General features: G+C 45.0%; 1 protein-coding gene and 1 long non-coding RNA gene across 3 annotated transcripts in view; one reads left to right on the top strand and one right to left on the bottom strand.

The window, feature by feature from the left end:
* Window positions 1–18272, bottom strand: part of PRKG1 (protein kinase cGMP-dependent 1) — a 1225781-nt gene that overhangs the window by 147374 nt on the left and 1060135 nt on the right. The window lies entirely within an intron of this gene.
* The window catches only part of LOC148473398 (uncharacterized), a 66509-nt gene that overhangs the window by 8560 nt on the left and 39677 nt on the right, over window positions 1–18272 (top strand). The window contains exon 2 of the long non-coding RNA XR_015872964.1: window positions 12643–12717. This is a non-coding gene — a long non-coding RNA (uncharacterized LOC148473398). The remainder of the gene's footprint in view (window positions 1–12642; window positions 12718–18272) is intronic.

Raw genomic sequence — 18272 nt, 5'->3', positions numbered from 1 at the left:
AGGCTCCCGGCTGAATCGGGAGGGTAGGCAAGTATGGGTCACCTCTTCTTACATGGAGCGGTACTTGGTTTTTGTGGATATCCTCTGAAAACGGCTGATTTCAGGGGATTTCCCACAAAATAGTGTTAACAAATACGCCCTACTAAAATGCCATGATAGACTACTAGCACACAGCCTCACTGTATTTATATCTTGATTTCACATGTTCATTAACTGGTTAGCACTGTTTTACACTTGGAATAGGCACTGTAATTGACTAATAGCCCAATAAAATGGTATAATTAAGTATAGTAATACTACTTCATTTCACATCTGCACCAGCAGACTATCACAGCTGTTCCATTGCAAGCCGCTGCAGTATTATAAACTTACTGTACTTAGTTTCCTGAAAATATCCTGGATTCATAAAAATGTATGTAACACAGCTGTTATCAGGGTAGGACAGAGTTTTGCTGGATAGTTACAAATTTACCAAGGATCACTGAAAGTTTTTTTGAATAAATGTGGAATAAAGGGTTTGCTGTACAGTACGTATTAGAAGCACCCCCTGGTACTGAGGTATCCTTTGGGGAACTTGTACCACAGGTTATGAACCTAGGTTGTATTATACAGTACTTGTGGTTAACAAATACAAAATATAACAACATTCATCTTGGCAGGAGTCCCGGTGTGTTACTGTAGCAACTGCAAAGCCCCTTTGTCATTGAGTCCGTTTACCGAAGTTTAAAGCATTTATCGCACTCTAAAAGCACCACTGAGACAATAAACCTCACCACTAGTAGTTTATTAAACTGCTGTTGCAGGGATTTTGTTGCGACAATTTGCCAGCGTTCAAACAGTACACTAAACTTCTGCTGGAGATTACACATCATACATCCCCAGTGCAATATAGTGAACAGGTGGTGTTTGCAACAGGCTGCATTGTGATGTGGAGCCCTGAGATGGTCAATAAATCCCAATTCATATTTCATTCTTCGGGTAAGTGAAGGTCACACGTTGTGGATAGTTTATGTGTGCATTATGTAATAGTGTGTCATTGGCTGTCTTTTCAAAGACTGGTGAAGGGTTACACGTAACACACTGATATGCTGCCAAATTGACGTATGGAAATGGGGTAATAAATACTACGTCTGCCATAAATAGTTACTGGACAAATGAAGGTCTTGCTCTATTTTACAGCAATCCTATGCAGACACAGAACATAATTTTCTCTGCGCACCACCTGAGCAGAAATTAAATGATTAACCAAGGTCAAACAGTGAATGTGTTTGTAAGCCAAAATACATTATTAACTTTAGAAAAAAAATTGTTTAAAAGCTTTCTAAACCAAAACTAAAAAGTTGACATATTAAAATAATAAGTCACTTATAACATACTGTACACACATACACACTGTGCTAATATACTGTATCTATAAACTGAAGTAAGTACTGGTATAACTGTATAGGCAGTCAGTTGTGATGTCATTACTTATAACTAGGGAGTTCTGATGTCATCATGATAGTGGTCATTAGGAATTATTAAGTAATTAGGAAGGACGCACGCCATACATATTCTAAAACATGCCTTGGAATTCTGTGACCTATATAAAAGCACTAGTGTCAGTAGCTTCACATACCAGGGTAAATTTACTAATAATTGTGTTTGTCCCGACTTTGGTCTAGAACAAACACACTGAACTTCGCTGGGACTCAGGAGAGTTTTGAAAAATGAAACTCGCAAATTTACTTAGAAACGAGTTTGGCTGAATCGAGTTTTTAGATGGTGAATGAGATTGAGTTTTCTCTGGTGAGTTCCCTGTGTCTGACCACAGCCAAACACACAAGAACATGCAGCCTGTACATATCAGTGAGATACGTGCAGCAGGCTAGGCTGCATGTGTGTATTTTGTGTGAAAAAAAAATTAAAATATTAGAAAAACAAATTATGTGGGGTTCGCCCCCAAAAGCATAACCAGCCCCGGGCTCTTGATCCAGTCCTGGTTCTAAAAATACGGAGTGTCACGCATGTCATGCCCCCGTTCTCTACACACAGTGGGCTTACCCAGTGCTCCGGCCGCTGCTGGGACAGCTCACAGCCTCTCCCCTGCCTCTCTTGTGGCTGCAGTGCTTGGTGACACCATCCAACGGGGTGATTCCAAAATAGCAGAGCAGCTCTGCTATTATGGTGTCACCCCCTCGGATGGTATCACCCGATGAGGCCCGCAACACCCACACCCCCCTAGTGACGCCTGTACATGCTGGCACCTGTAGACCCACTGTAAATAAGGGATGCGGCCGCCAGTCTCAATCCCGACAACGGAATCCCAGCAAAGGATTCAACATAGGCGTCGAAATACCAACGCCTATGTAATCCCGACGCCGGAAAACCGAGGATGCCAGCCCAAACAAAGGTACAGTAAGTCCGGGACGCCCTTAGTATTAGCCGCGGGGGGGGGGGGGGTTAGGATTAGGGTGTCTAGCGGGGTTAGGTTTGGGGAGGGGAAATTAGGTCTAGGCACCCCTAGATGGAAAGGGTTAGGCACCCCCAGGGAAAGATAAGGGTAAGGCAACCCCCCCTGGAGGATTAGGCACCCCTGAGGGGAGGTTATGGTTAGGTACTAGGGGGAAGGTTAAGCACCACTAGGGGAGGGTTAGGGTACTTACCTGCCCCAGTCGGGATCTTCATCCGTCAGGCATGCGCTGTTGGGATTTGAACCTAAACAGCCGCCGGTATTTCAATCCCTTTCCGTAAAAATAATAGCATCAATTTATTATTAACACTACTACCCCTGAAAGACCCGGACTTCAATCCAGGCCTGGGGTGCTCAGTAGAGGGGGACAAAATGTGAAGGGGCCACCTCAGCCCTGGCCACCTCCCCTGGGATCCCTGGCCAGGGCTGACTAGTTTGGGGTGTTAAAGCTTTGGCCGTGGTGACCCGGTGAAAGGGTCCCCTGGCTGTAGCATTACACTCCGGCTAGTTTGAGCCCGGTGCTGGTTTTAATAATAAGGGGACCCCATTGCCATTCCCCCCCCCTCCCTGTATTTTTAAAACAAGGACCAGCTAGCAGAGCCCGGTGCTGGTTCATAAAATATGGAGGACCCCTTCACATTTTGTCCCCCGTATTTTTAGAACCAGAACTGGCTCAGGAGCCTGGGGCTGGTTATGCTTTTGGGGGGAACTCCATGTAATTTTTATTTAACATTTAACCCTTTTTTGGCTATTTGTAGGTGGAAACATACACGGATCACACTGATCTGTGTATGTTTCTGCAGAACTCGCAGCTGACAGGCAGGTGAATGGGTTTCCCAAATTTGGATACGAGTATTGTTCTTTCTCGTTAGTGTTATAAAACTCAATTATTGCTAAATTCCTGATTCTATCTTTACTAGGGAAAAGGTTTGCGAGTTTGGCCGATGGTTAAATGAAGCTCCTTTGCTCTCTCTCTTGAGTTGTCCTGTAGCAAATGAGAATTCTCTCCCGAGTTAGACCTTAGTCAATTTACGAGTTGCAAAAAATGGCAAAACTCTCCAGAGAATGCTAACTCGACCAAACTCGATTCTTAGTAAATTTGCACCACCATTGGGGGATATTTATCAAAGCTGGGAGAGAGACAAAATTGTAAAAATAATTGACCAAATTACCAACCAACCTTGCAGCCCCTAGGTAAAATCCGCCACTGGTTAGGAGCTGAGTGGTTGGTAAATTGGTCATTTATTTATACAATTTTGTCTCTCTCCCAGTAAAATCTTCCACTTCAGTGAGCCAGTGCAGTCCGTGACTGCATTGGCTACACTGTGACTGGAGGTGGCTTCCCATTGGAAGGGCCACCTGCCAGTCACGCACAGGACAGGCAGCCTTTTGGGCAGCCCTACACGGTTTTTCAGGGCTGCAAACAAACAATGCAGACCCCAGAAGCCGCTCATGTGCATGCACTGGTCCCGGCGTTTGCCAGATTCATTGCGCAGGCACCGGGACTTGACCGGCCATGAACAGACTAGCAGCAGCGGCAGCCCCCCTCAGGGAAGAAGGCAAGAGCCGCTGCTGCTCATTACTATAATTTTTTAAACATAGCCTGCAAAATGTAAATTGGAAGCTGATTGGTTAGTACTTTATCTCACAATTTTATCTTTCCCCCAGCTTTGATAAATACCCCCCCATATCATAATTTAGAGCAAGTGATATTTAATTGTGATTAATGTAAGGACTGGGGATTTTTTTTAATAAACAATTGTTAAAAGATTGTTGTGATGAGGGGGGCATTTGTTCAATGTTTATATTAAAATTGGTTTATTTGTATTTAAACTTTACTTTAGTTGTATATATTATACAAGGGTCCTGTAGTCCTTTTTATTCACTTCAAAAGTCCACATAATTAAATATGGAAAAGCTCTGATATGATTACAATAAAATTGGATTATGGCACGTTTAGTTTTACAGGTTAGGGCTGTAATCACTATACATTACAGATTTAGGGTCCTATTTATTAACAACTGGCGATAATGATTTTGTATTGCCACTTATGGCAACAAGAAAATTCTTTTTAGATATAAACCATTGAAAAAAGGTTGTACTTTTAATACATTCATCATCCCTTATGCTTCCCAGTTTGGTAATGCCCATCTGCTTTCACCAGTGTAATTCTCCTTTAAATGCAGATATTCATTAAAGACATTTTTAATGTTATCCTCATTTTGGTACTGCTGATATAGAATTAACATTTTTAATCTGGGAATGGTTTGCATTTCAGTCCAACTTCGACAATGTATAATGAGCCAAAAATAATTGGTATCACTATGTAATAGAGGAAGTATTGATCTTACCTATTTGTTCATGCATTAGTTGTGAGGAAATAAATCTTATCTTGCCATTTGTTAAATGAACAGAGCCATGTAAATAGCATAGTAACAACCAAACCTACCATACAGATCTGAAGTTTAGAATGGAAATGTTGTAACATTATTCTGCAGTGGAAGAATGGTCAGCAATAATCCAGGGGGTACTGATTATAGACATGTAAATCTAGGAGCTCTATTTGGTATAGACAGAAGAGTACATGATACAGAGGAAAACCCAATCGACCTATGTGTTACCCAGTGGCGTAACTATGGAGGGTGCAGGGGGCCCGGTGGCTTAAGGGGCCCGGTGGCTTAAGGGGCCCGCCGGCCCAGCGATCGCACCCCCTGCACTCTCCATATGCCGGTCGCCCGCTGAGATTGTGTTACCAGCGGGCGCCCGGCTCCTAATCAAACCTCCGGCGGCAGCCGGAGGACGGAGCTCACTCCGTCTTCCGGGTCCCGCAGTGCCCTATGGGAGTGACGTCGTGACGTCACTCCCATAGTGCCGAGGAGCGGGTGCCGCGGCGGATGGCGGCTTCGTTTCACAGGAGCAGGGTTAAAGGTAAGTGGGTTTTTTTTGTGTGTGTGCGTGCGCGCGCTCGGGGTCAGGGGAGGGGGGGCAGCTACTGGGATCTCACTACTGGGGGCAGCTACAGGGGGCTCACTCCTGAGGGCAGCTACAGGTGGCTCACTACTGGGATCTCGTTACTGGGGGCTCACTACTGGGGGCAGCTACAAGGGGCTCACTACTGGGGGCAGCTACAGGGGCTCACTACTGGGGGCATTACAGGGGGCTCACTACTGGGGGCAGCTACAAGGGGCTCACTACTGGGGGCATTACAGGGGGCTCACTACTGGGGGCATTACAGGGGGCTCATTACTGGGGGCAACTACAGGGGGCTCACTACTGGGGGCACTGCGTAAGGGGCACCATTACAGTGGGCATTTAATGTTTTAGGGGAACTACTATGGCTATTGTTAAGACCTAAGTTAGGGGGGCCCTTTAAAAATGTTGCTATGGGGCCCAAAAAGTTCTAGTTACGCCCCTGGTGTTACCGCTGTTGGATGCAGATCGGAACTGCATTGGAATCCATACAGTTCTGAGTGATAGGGGGGTGGCTCCAGTTGGCGGGCGTATCGGGGGCTTGCTGGTGTCAGGGACTAGGTCGGATGATGCAGCTCTACTGACAATGGCAGCCAAACACCGTCGACCATTCTGAGCAATCGTAGGGTTGCTCAGAAGTCTGATGGTGCGGCCAATGTCTGCTTGATGGTGTGTCTTTGTGTACTCCATGGCGGAATAGAGCTGTAGCCAGTGGGCGTCTCCATAGACATCCCATCGCCTGCAGCAGTAGCATAATTTTAGCATAATTTTGCAGTAGCAGCTGCAACAGAAGTCACAGCTGCTACTGCTTAGTGACCACCTCTGAATCAGGCTAATTATGCATACAGCCGATCAGCTGGAAGACCATAACATTGTTAGCAAGGTCTGATAAAGGTTAAAGGATAGGATATTCTTTAAACCTTGTACAGTATATATGTTTTTTTTCCCTAATGGATTGCATAAAACAGACCACCCTGGCTAGGGCGGGACGCAGTTTCTGAAATGTCCCCAACGACCAAGTTGATATATCGGATATTGCTATTTGCCCAGCTGCCCTGGCTATACTGGCCCAGAATGATATATTAATTTACTGTTTTGCTGGACCAGAATCTCCATCTATGGGCCTGGTTCAGAGTTGTAGGCTAATGCCAATGCATCTGTGACCTCGAACACAGCTGCTGTGCGAAAATATGCAAATGTTACAGACACCGAGGATTGTATTGAAACACCCACCTGCGGCTTTGCAAATCCAAGAATCTGCGTACAAAGGGCCTGATTCAGCATGGATCGCAATTGCAACAGCGTACTCAGATTGGACGATTGTTGCGTACTGCACATGTGTATACACCGCACTGCGCATGTGCGTCGATCGTACTGCAATTACGAATGCACTGTGGATTCCATTGCAGAGTGAGTGACAGGCCGTGAGCGTTTGGGGGTGGTGACGGGGGATTGGTCGGAGAAACTAAGGCATGTTTGTCCTTTTGAATGTCGTTGCGTGGGCGTGCATAAATTAGCCACTGCGATTGCCTATGCAGCCTGAGTACTCGATGCGTGCAACGAGACTTGCAAATTCTGGGGCAGGTCAGAGCTGCTGTAATTGCGCGTGACGAGTCGATGTTCTCCGATATTACGATGTATATGCAGGACTGCGAGGTATTACGGATGTGAGAAGGCAGTAGTGGGCGTCTCTATGCTGGCTGACATTAACATATCTTTGCAGATTCATTGCGTGCGATTACGCAGCTGCGATCCGTGCTGAATCAGGCTCAAACACACAGCATTGGTAGCAGATCTTTTGATAATTGACCTTCTGAGTAATTCTATGGTCGCACAGAATGGCCGCGGGAACTGAAACATCTGAGCCATTTTTATTGCTTATGGAATTTCAGACGCAATGCGTGACACTCCCTAAACTCGGTCGCGACACACCTAGGTTCTTTGCCTCCACTCCCCATTACTCCTTGACTGTCAATCACATGCGATTAAAAAGTCACTGCGAGCGATTACGGAAATGTAACTTGACGCATGTGCAGATTAACTGATAATCACTCAACTCTGTAAATATTGCCATTGCGTATTGCTCTGAATCAGACCCAATGTACGTACATGAGTTGTGGAACTAAAAGCCTGGATTCTCATCTTTCAGTTCCACCTATTTGGAAGAAAAAAAGGTTTGATGCATTAAAAAAATATTTTGATGCTTTAATAAAGTGTTTATTAAAATAAAAAAATAAAGGATTTTAAAAGGCTTTGTTCTGTTCTCACCAAGCTGAAGCGCCCCTGTAATTTTTCACCCATCCCCACATTATACATGGGGCTGCGCTGATACCACTAACCCCCTATCGCCCATTCATACATCTCACCCCAATGATCCCCATGGTTGCAGGCATTTTCAAATCTATTGGCCATTACAATACATGAGAAAGCCCTGAAAGGTATCAGTGTGTTTTCATCAACAAGTAGATCTTACTAATTGCTTTGGGGATTGTTACATGTGGATGTAAGTCAGGTTTATGACACGCCTCTCAAATGTATCAGTATACGCCCACTTTACCGCCGTGCTCATAGGTGCTGCTTCCACAGTCTCCCTGAAATGCTTTTTCAAAAGTAGGCAAGTATGGCCAGAGGTCTGTTATTCTACATGTATGTTTTTATTTCCAAATTTCCAGATTTTTTCCTCTTTCATAACGCAAACCTGATATTCTGATCTTTTTAACTTTAAATACATAAATAAATATTGCAATCTGAATTTGCTATTATTTAGTGAGCCTCCTGTCTGAATATCACCCTGCAAGAGGCACAATAACAATCAGAAGTATACGGTACATTCCTCAGAGCTTGAAGTCATTCTCCTAGAGGAGTTTCTTACTTCCAGGGAATATTTTATATTTAATGTACAAAGGTTTTTGTGTGACAATCTATGGTGGTGAATCTACATGTACAGCGTTATCTTATAGCATTTGTGTTATCTGAATTAAACATTCATGTAGGTTGTGGCGCTTTGTTTCCCCCTGTGACTGAGGTTAGAAATAAACTTGGCAGTATAAATACAAATGTGCTGACAGCTTGTTCCAGACTGGCTTTATGGCTTTAATTCTGTGTGCAACTGACACCACCAGGGCTGACAGAATATCAGTGCAAATCTGCCGAACCACTTAACCCAAAATTGCCTTACTACAAAGTAGGAGGAATGTGTTTCAGATGGCGATAAAATATTTAGTTGTTTTGCTTTAACTACTTCATAACTAAGGTTTTACTAGACACGAACAGTGGCTCAAAATGTCACCTTTAAATGTAACTTTTTTTATGATTGAATTAGGTCAAGAACATCTATTTAAAACATATCCAACCTGATTTCATTTTTTTAAGCACATACCATTAATATCGATTTTAAAACATTAACTGCTGATATATCAGATCATCAATAATCGGAACAACGTGGCTTTGAATTTCCCTGGCGGCTGCTCCTCACTGCAGCCACTGGGTATACACAGTGACAGGGAGCAGGCTGGATTGACCAATGGCTGCTCCATTCTGCAGCGTCCGGATTGGGGAAGGCTGGATTGCCCAACGCCTGCTCTCCTCTGCAGCCACCGGGTCTGTAGACTTTGGCAGACTGGATTGACTGGTGGCTGCTCCTCTCTGCAGCCGCCATGATTTGGTACAAGCTGTATTGACTGGCGACTGCTCTTCTCTGCAGCCACCGGATCTGTACACTGGGGCAGGCTGGATTAACCGGCAGCTGCTGGTCTCTGAAGCCACCGGGACTTGGGACAGCCTGGATTGAAAGGTGGCTGCTCCTCTCTGCAGCTGCTGGGCTGGGGGGTGCCATGGGGATGCACAAACTGGGGGAGGAATCTGAAATGCTGAGGGTCCATGAGGTCCCTATGAGACTGGTGACACCAGTGGGCATTTCTGACTTGTCACATCTGATGTAACCACACCAGGCAATTGGTTAAATTCAAATTTAGCCAACAAAATGTGTAATGAGGTAACCATTTCACTGACAGTTTTTGCAGATTTTGCTAATCTCTAGTTTCCACTCATCAATCACCTGACCAAATGTACTTTTTGGGATGGATCTGTAAATATGCCCAAAATGTAATTGGCTAGTTCCTTTTAGTCTTGTGACGCCAAATATGTGCACCTCATCCAAGGTCTGATGTAGCTATAGGGCCCAAAAAGTGCTTACTTTAATGTTAAAAATCATTAGTATTGGAAGAAGGGTAGATAGGTTTAGGGGTGGACAGACAGAAATTGGAGCGGTTGAAGCTTTTTTGCCAATATACTGTACAACTAGGCCCTCAATAAAAATAAAGTGTTGGAAGACACAGCACTCACATTGTACAATATGAGCAGGATGCATCAAGCATTGCATTTTGAATGCGATACATCCCACCACTTACTGTATGCATAGCAGAGTTAATTAACGCCGTATGCATGTACAATTGCAATTAAAGTTGCAGAGCACAGCTCTTACAATAAGAGCTATCCTTTGTGGTGTAAGGACTCCCAAGTTTATGACCCAGAAGTCCTAGACCCTCATTCAGAGCCGTACCCTCTGAATGAGGGCCGTCCTCCATAACTATGGAGCGTCCTCCTGGACGCTCGTATAGCTGTGGGTCACCACCCACAGCCTATACGAGCGTGCAGTTTGATGGCCGCGATGGTAGTGACCATCGTGACCATCGAAACTGCGAGCCGGAGCCTGCGGTTCAGGTTTTCAACCGCAAGGCCCGGAGTGATTTTGGCTCTATCAGAGCCAAAATCACTCCCACTGACATCACTAGTGATGTCAGTGTCCCTTAGGAACGCCCCCGTCAGGGAGGCACGCCCACCAAAGGGGGCGTGCTGTCAATCAACATCGACAGCACGCCCCCTTTGATCAGACACAACGAGCGAAGGACTTTCCTTCGCTCGTCGCGTCTGGCGCATGCGCACGACGGAGCTCCCTCCGTCGTGCGCATGCTCAGTGCAGAACATTGACCCACTTGCGAGCGGACAGCCGCTTGCGAGTGGGTCTGAATCAGGCCCCTAGTGCGCATGCGCGAGCCACGGGGGACACTGGGAGAGATCCTATTGGATCCCTCACAGGGAATGCTGCATAAAGAAGCCCATAGGCTATTATACGGCAATGCTATCTATAGATGGTGATGCCTACCAGATACAAACTCAGGAAGTTTTTCTGTCCTGAGCTTGATACATATGGGAAATGTGGTCAAACTTCCGAAAATGGCAGTTTTCCGAGGTTTTACCACATTTCAGTGTTAGTACATAACGCCCTATGTTTTAATTATCCTACACCTGGGTTCCAGTGACAGCCTCTACAGTAGAAAGGCGACCATCAGTCAGGAGATGGACATGTTATAACTACATTGCTTAGAGAAAGCTTCTGATATTATGTACTGGGCTTACATTGTATTGCACAGACTTTACTGTGTAGTAGCTAATAGGAGTGCCAGGAACAGTCTATTATAGTTTATGACAGCTTCTGTCACTCTCCCACAAGAAAAGCAGCAGACTATTGTATCACTATCTAACAGACTGCACTCTCCTTTGTACAGGGCTAGATTAACAATGGGGTGATTAGAGTTACAGCTCCAGGCTTCCACATACCAATAGGCCCATTATCATTGCAGCATGATGATGACTAGCTGCCTACTTAGCCACACAGTTGGCCATAAATCACAAGTATTCATATATTTTTTCAAGTTTTCTCACAAAATAATGCATTTTTTTATTTTTATTTTTGTATTTAGGGAGACAGTGGGGCTGATAGTGTACACACCAATGTGACTCTGTGTCCCAACCAGCAGTGGTGACAGCTCCTCCCCTTCTGAGTAAAGGCCATAAAACATTTTCTGTCCCAAGCTTCCGTGGTCATTAATCCAGACCTGCCTTTGTTGCAGGCTACCGACTGGACTCTATATATATATACATTATATATGTGCCACGAGAACAGGTCATGATTTGTACACTAACTACTAAATTTGTGTATAATAATCACCAGATCAGACCATCATTTGTACTGTAGCGACCAGAATGTGAAACATACATACACAATTTTGGAGACACAGCAGTGGAGAAACCATGTCTACAATAGAACGAAAACTTTCACCTTTACCTTCTGCCTACTAGTTTGTAAAACTTTTGGAAAAAGTGAAGGGGACACTTTTTAGAATATCTTCCTTGGGTACCAACGCTCAGTGCCCTGCCACTGGGACTAGCACAGTGGAATCTTCCCGAATATTTTCTTCCTCCACATTTTCTCTATGTTGGTTATGATACATAGATGTAAATAGATAAGATTCTATATTGCAAAAAACAAGTGTATCTTATCTGGCTTCTATACAGATGTGTTGTATATCTGAGTCTGTATACAAAGCACAATGGAACTTAGCGTTTTAGCAAGCATCATGACACTTTGTATACAGATTCAGACTCAGTCGCATACTGATGTACAAGTGTTGCATAGCAAATGAATCAGTGCAGTCTTGTGAAGCGGATTTCCACATCCGATTGTGACTAAGATGCACATTTGAGCGACACAAGCCAAGTCGCATGGCACCTGGCGCGTTGATAAGGGATGTTTGGTGTGACGACAGCAATAGTGTATGAGGAAACATCTGTACTTATAACAGCACCCATCTTTTATACTGTATAAGTATGATTTTTACTGATTTTTAGTGTTTCCTTGTGGCAGATTCAATTAGCGACGGGGTCTACCGTGAAGTTGTAACTCTGTCCTGAGCTATTCAATAACTGCCGCTAACTTGCGCGGTAAGCCCCAGAGGGCACGCGTAACACAGATTTTTCCTCACAGCTCCTGAGTGCACCTTCCTGGGCGTATCGCGCGGGGTAATCCCATAGCTCTGGGCACTTTACCCCAAATTAATGGGATATCGTTCTTGAAATTGAATAGCTATGGGCGCTTAAGCCCAGTGACTAACTGAATCTGCCCCTTTTTGCATACAGCGAGCTGTATTTCATAGTAAGATTTATTGGAAAAGTCTGCCATGGTCTATCCACATGTCTACGAATGCATGCTAAAGTTTTATATATAATGTTAAATACATTAATTTAGAGGTAAATATTTTGTGGGATAACTTCATTCCGAAAATGTATCCGCAATCCAGTCATTGAGGTATACAAACTAATACTGCTGTCTTATAGTGAAATAATTCAGCTCACAAAATATCTGCTATCACTTTGTGCAGGTACTGTAATGCTGGGTACACACCTGAGCGATGGGTCGACCGGCCGCCTAATTGGCTGAACAATCCACTAATTTGGTAAGTGTTCTGCTCAAACAATGTGCATATACACCTACTAATCCATTGGCCAACATGCCTGGCCACTGTAACTGGAAGTGATGTCATTGTCTGCGGTTCATGCGGGATGTACAGGTTACCGGTGGTCGGGATCCCGACACTCGAAACCCGACATGGGACTAAAGATAGGCATCTAAATCCTGATGCCTATCATTTGCCCCATGCCGAAAATCCCAACGCCTGGCATACCAAACGAAGGTAATCCGGGTGCCTAAGGTTGTAGCCGTGGGGGGGGGTTGGTTTAGGAACCCCCAGGGGGACTTAGGGTTAGGCACCCCTCCGGGAGGGTTAGGGTTAGGCACCACTACGGAGAGATTAGGGTTAGGCACCCCCCAGGGAGTGTTAGGTTTAGCGTTCAGGAAGGGGGTTTAGGGTTAAGCACCAACGGGGGGAGGATAGGGTTAGGCACTAGGGGATGAGGTTAGGGTTAGGCACCACTGGGGAGAGATTAGGGTCAGGCACCCCCCCGGGAGGGTTAGGTTTAGCGTGCAGGAAGGGGGGGTTAGGGTTAAGCACCAACGGGGGGAGGTTAGGGTTAGGCACTGGGGGATGAAGTTAGGGTTAGGCACCACTAAGGGAGGGTTAGGGTAGGGAGAGGGGAGGGGAGGGTTAAGGTGCTTACCAGCCTCAGTTGGGATTTTGATCCGTCGGTCTTCCACTGTCTGTATTTGATTCGGCGGCTATTTAGCTGCCAGGATTACGTACCGATTCTGGTTCATGTGGTCAGTGTACTGGTGGTCGCCCATACACACATGCAGATGTACCAACCTGATATGTCTGTGAACAACGTCGTTCACTGACATATTGGATGTACACACCTGCCAATGCCTACCGATATATTGTTCAAGCAATATATGTTCAAATGTGTACCCAGCTCATATACTGCTTTCACCAACATTGCTCTGAATGTTTGACGTCTCCTCCTTCAAATAATGAGCTAGATATTGCATAGGGAGGTTTATTTTACTTTTAGTTTTCTACCATCTTTAAGGAAATAATTTTCAGAGCTATTTGTCAAATGTCTCTTTGCCAGAACAGTGGTATCATGTATCAATCAGTGAAAAGCACGGAGAAGTGACCCAGTGGAGAAGTTGCCCATAGCAACCAATCAGTTCCTATCTATTATTTTATAGACTGTACTTGATAAATGCTACTTCAAAGTTTATTGGTTACTTTGGGTAACTTCTCCACTGGTCTTCTTCTCCAATAAGAGCACATCCCAATGAAGAGTAAGTAGTAAAGTGATAGCCATACATACAGTAAGCATCCAAAGTTCTCTCTTAGGAAAAAAAAATGCAATATTGTTACTACAATGCTAAAAGACTACAATGGCTAATGGGGCCCATACATCTGCGACTGATTGCTGCAATTCCCCGATCCCCCGACGTCTGCGTCCACGGATCGGGGAAATCCAACATATTGAATTTACTCGATTTGCAAAATCTAATAAAAAAAAATTATCAGAATCTGGGATTTTTAACAAGTAGAATTTCCTCAATCTGCCTACTGATCAACGATAATCAATGTCCACGGATTGGTGTTATTTGTGCGGTGTTGGGGGATTGAGGTTTTGTGTAGCTGATGTATGAGTCCCTTAAGGCCATCTCAAGACGGCGTTGGCTATCAAGGGATCAAGACCCAGAAAGCTTGTTTTTTGGAGCTTGATAGATTGGAGAAGACTGCAGTTCCCCTTGTTGTATTCTGTATCCTGTGTTACTTAGCTGAATAGATCCCTCTGCTGCACAAGCTGCCGTGTAAACAGCAGCTTGTGCATGTTATCGGATGCTGTACGTCATCTCAGTGTGTACATATATAGTATATATAATATCACTCACAAGTTCCAAAAAAAATGCTTTTTCGAACATGATGAATTACACAATTTCCACATCCTCATACTAAAGTATGGGGACTGTGGAAATGACCCAGGCACAATTATAACCAGGAGATATCTGTGATATCTGCTGCATTACATGATTGATGACTGGGGCTGACACTTAATTTGTACAAAAGCAGGTGAAAAATAACATTTTCACCTAATTTTGTATAATTTAAGTGATGATGAATTAGGCCCCCATGAGTACTATAATTCAGGTGATTTTTTTATGATTTTGTATTGAGAAAAATATACATTTAGCTAATCAATAATTCCACTTTGCATTTGATTCCCCTATAATTTGAGATTACAAATATTTGAAGAGCATCATGTCTGACCTTGAAATTTAATTATAAGTCTAGAAAATTACAGATGTTCTAAAAGTCATAACTAGGGACAAGCAGGCATTCTATGTGATATTCATTTTAAATGAATGTCTGCTCCTACGCAATACTACGGGCAAGAGAGTGAATACTCTTGAAAGCTTCAAGGTCAAAGCTGTTTCATGCCACCAATTTGCTCAATGAGTCTTGCCCTTTTTGTCACAAATGGCATTGGCAACTACGATAATTGCTTGTTCCCTGGTGAGAGACTGGTCCACAATTAGGATGTATTCAATAACATAATTTTAGATGTCACCGTGGGACTGAAAGTAATTTACTTGATTAGTATTCTGCAAAACAGTTTTAAAATCCAGATCAAAATGATAAGATATAGATAAAGAGAGACTGACATAGTGTCAGGATCTCTGGGGATGGCAAAGCTAATATCCCAAATGCTTAATGTTAAATGTCAATGTTAAATACCCTTCAACATAATCTGTATTTAAACAATCTGTATTTAAACAATCTCTCTCTCTCTCTCTCTCTCTCTCCCTCTCTCTCTCTCTCCCTCTCCCTCTCTCTCTCTCTCTCTCTCTCTCTCTCTCTCTCTCTCTCTCTCTCTCAGAGTTTGCTGGAAAACAATTGCACCCTTAATATTTCTATGCTTAATTGTAGTTGAAAATCCTGGCTACCAAAGAGAAAAGAGGCCTCTCCACATTGTTTCTCCTAAGATACATGGATCCGGCACATGTGCAGTGCAGACCCCTCCCCTCCGGAAACCTGTATCAGCCACACCCTTTATAATGGTGATAGGTCCTGGGCTGGCACTACCACTTACCCAGGGGTGTATCAATAATGGGTGCAGGGTGGGCGGTGCACACGGGCCCCCGGGTCCATGGGGGCCCACACTGCACACCCTGCACCCATATTATCTAAAACGTATCTCTCCAAGGCCCCGCGTCGGGTCTCTAAGGTGTTCCTCAAAATACTGGAAAATGGCCGTCGCTGCCATTTTTCCCACATTTTGCGCATGCGCTGTGATGTAGTCGCCGAGAAACTGGTGGCCGCACCATTTCCCTGGCAATCTGGGCATGCTCTAGTACAGCAGTGGCTGGCCAGCCGTGTCAGTCGACTGTCGGCCACCAGGGTGAGAGAAGTGGGCCCGTGACAGGGCATGCACACGGGCCCCCTCCTCTCTAAAGATGCCCCTGCATATACTTGCTGAATTTTGTGACTTCCCCTCCAAGGGGTCCCAGAGGGGAGATCCAAGTGGTAAGTGCAGGGGGTGTGGTGGAGTTATCAAGCCCCCGACCACTTAACTAGGGAAGTGAGTGGGATTCAGGAGGGTTATCTGCTCTACCTCCAGGAATCAGAGAGAACTCTCTCAGTCTTTCTGGGAGAGTAGACAAGTATGCTCTACAATTATTATTATTATTATTATTATTATGCAAACCTAAGGTGCCAATGGATACGGGGTATCTAAAACACTGAATAAGTGACATAATGTCACTCATCCTGCTCTTTTATATAGGGGTTTTGTTCCTATTGCAATCAAAATATTTAAGCTTGCAGACCATTGCTAAGGGACCCCTATCTCTGCAAGAGTCTCTGCGGTATATTAATGTTAGTGCCGATAGCGAATGTTTTGTGTTTTATATACATATATGGCATTACTATTGCCAAGGAGCTAGTACCATGTACAATATGGGTAAAAATTAAAAACGAGACCGCACAATTTTTTTTTTTGTTATGAAGGAGTAGCAGCCACAGTTACATGTGAAGCTCCATGTCAGTGTTTAACAGGGAGTGTGGCACTTGGCTATGATGTCACAGCCAGGCACCACACTTCAAGTCAGGTGAAGATGATGCAGCCCCAACCTCCCAACTGCTAAGTTAAGCAGTGAGGGGGGGTAACACTACTTCCAACAGAAGGGGGGAGTCCAGAGTTTTAGTGTCCACTCTGGGTAGATCAAACACTGGCCACACATACATTCTAGAATTATTACTGCACTAATTAGTTATCTCTGGGCTGCCTTGGAAGAGTCTACAATGTGATGTGATTAATTCACATTGTTACAATGCAGTATTGCAGCACAAAACAGGAAATGCTAATTTGGAACTCTATTATGGCATTCTGTATATAAATATGCCAGGACTAGCTTCGAATTGTGATGCCATGTGGCTTGTAGACGGAACATAGCAGTTAAAGAAACTCTTTGAAATTTTGATCCCACAATAAGCATATGTATGTACTAGAGGGATGCAGTTATTATGCCGGTGGACGGGTTGCCGGCAGCCGAAATACAGACGCCGCAATCCCGCCACGTGGGCATGATGCTGACGCCAATATCCCGATGGACATCAGGATACCGGCGTCAGCATCCCGACCGCCGGAATCTCGAACGTCCAGACGGCGGGTAAATATGAAGGTAAGCCAGGGATGGGGGTGGTTAGGATTAGGCACCCCCCGGGGGGACTTAGGGTTAGGCACCCCCCCGGGAGTGTTAGTGTTAGCATGTGGTGACGGCGGGTTAGGGTTAGACACCCCCGGGGGGAGGTTACGGTTAGGCACCCCCCGGGAGACCTAGGTTTAGGGTGCCGGAAGGGGGGGTTAGGGTTAGGCACCACTGGGGGAGACTTAGGGTTTGGGAACCCCCAGGAAGGTTAGGTTTAGGCACCACTAAGCACCCGCGCACGCAGGGGGGGTTTCTGAGTACCCATATACCCCCGCTGATGGACCAAATTTGTTGTCCAGAGATGGAGACAGTCTTGTCTCCGTCTCTGCACTGGCCGCGGGCGCAACGCAGCTGTCGCGGCTCCACAGACAGTGGCAGTGCGGTTCTGCTCTCCCGTCCTGACCTGCTACTGGTCTGCCTCTTATTGGTTCCAGCTGAGTCGGCAACATGATCCTGCCTCCTTCTCCAGCGGCTCAGACCGCCCTCCTGAGCTACCCTACCGGTACTTACCTTAAGGTACTGCACCGCCTCTGCTGTTTCCAATGGTCACTGTTGCCTCCCTCTGGCTCTTCTCCTGGGGCTGGAGCTGTTAAACTGCTGGGAGTCCGAGACCTCCTGCTCCTCCCCCGGGTCCTCTGTCTGCCTGACCCTGGGGTGTGAGTCCTCTCATTGTTATTTGTTGTGAACTTGGTCCTTTCTACCGACAGCTCACAACTGCTCCCTTTATCAGGTACCTTCACACTGACTCTCCCGTTAGCAGTAAAATATGTCTGTTAAGCTCTGGACAAATTGTACTCTGTGTGTATGTAAGCTGTACAGTATATGTGTGTATCTATCTATCCTGTGTGTATATTTCAGATTTAT

Source organism: Taudactylus pleione, unplaced genomic scaffold (genome assembly GCF_031769625.1).
Source record: "Taudactylus pleione unplaced genomic scaffold, aTauple2 ptg000918l, whole genome shotgun sequence".
NCBI classification, from domain to species: domain Eukaryota; kingdom Metazoa; phylum Chordata; class Amphibia; order Anura; family Myobatrachidae; genus Taudactylus; species Taudactylus pleione.
Note: the sequence above shows the minus strand (reverse complement) of the source record. Positions and strands in the feature narration are given on the sequence as shown.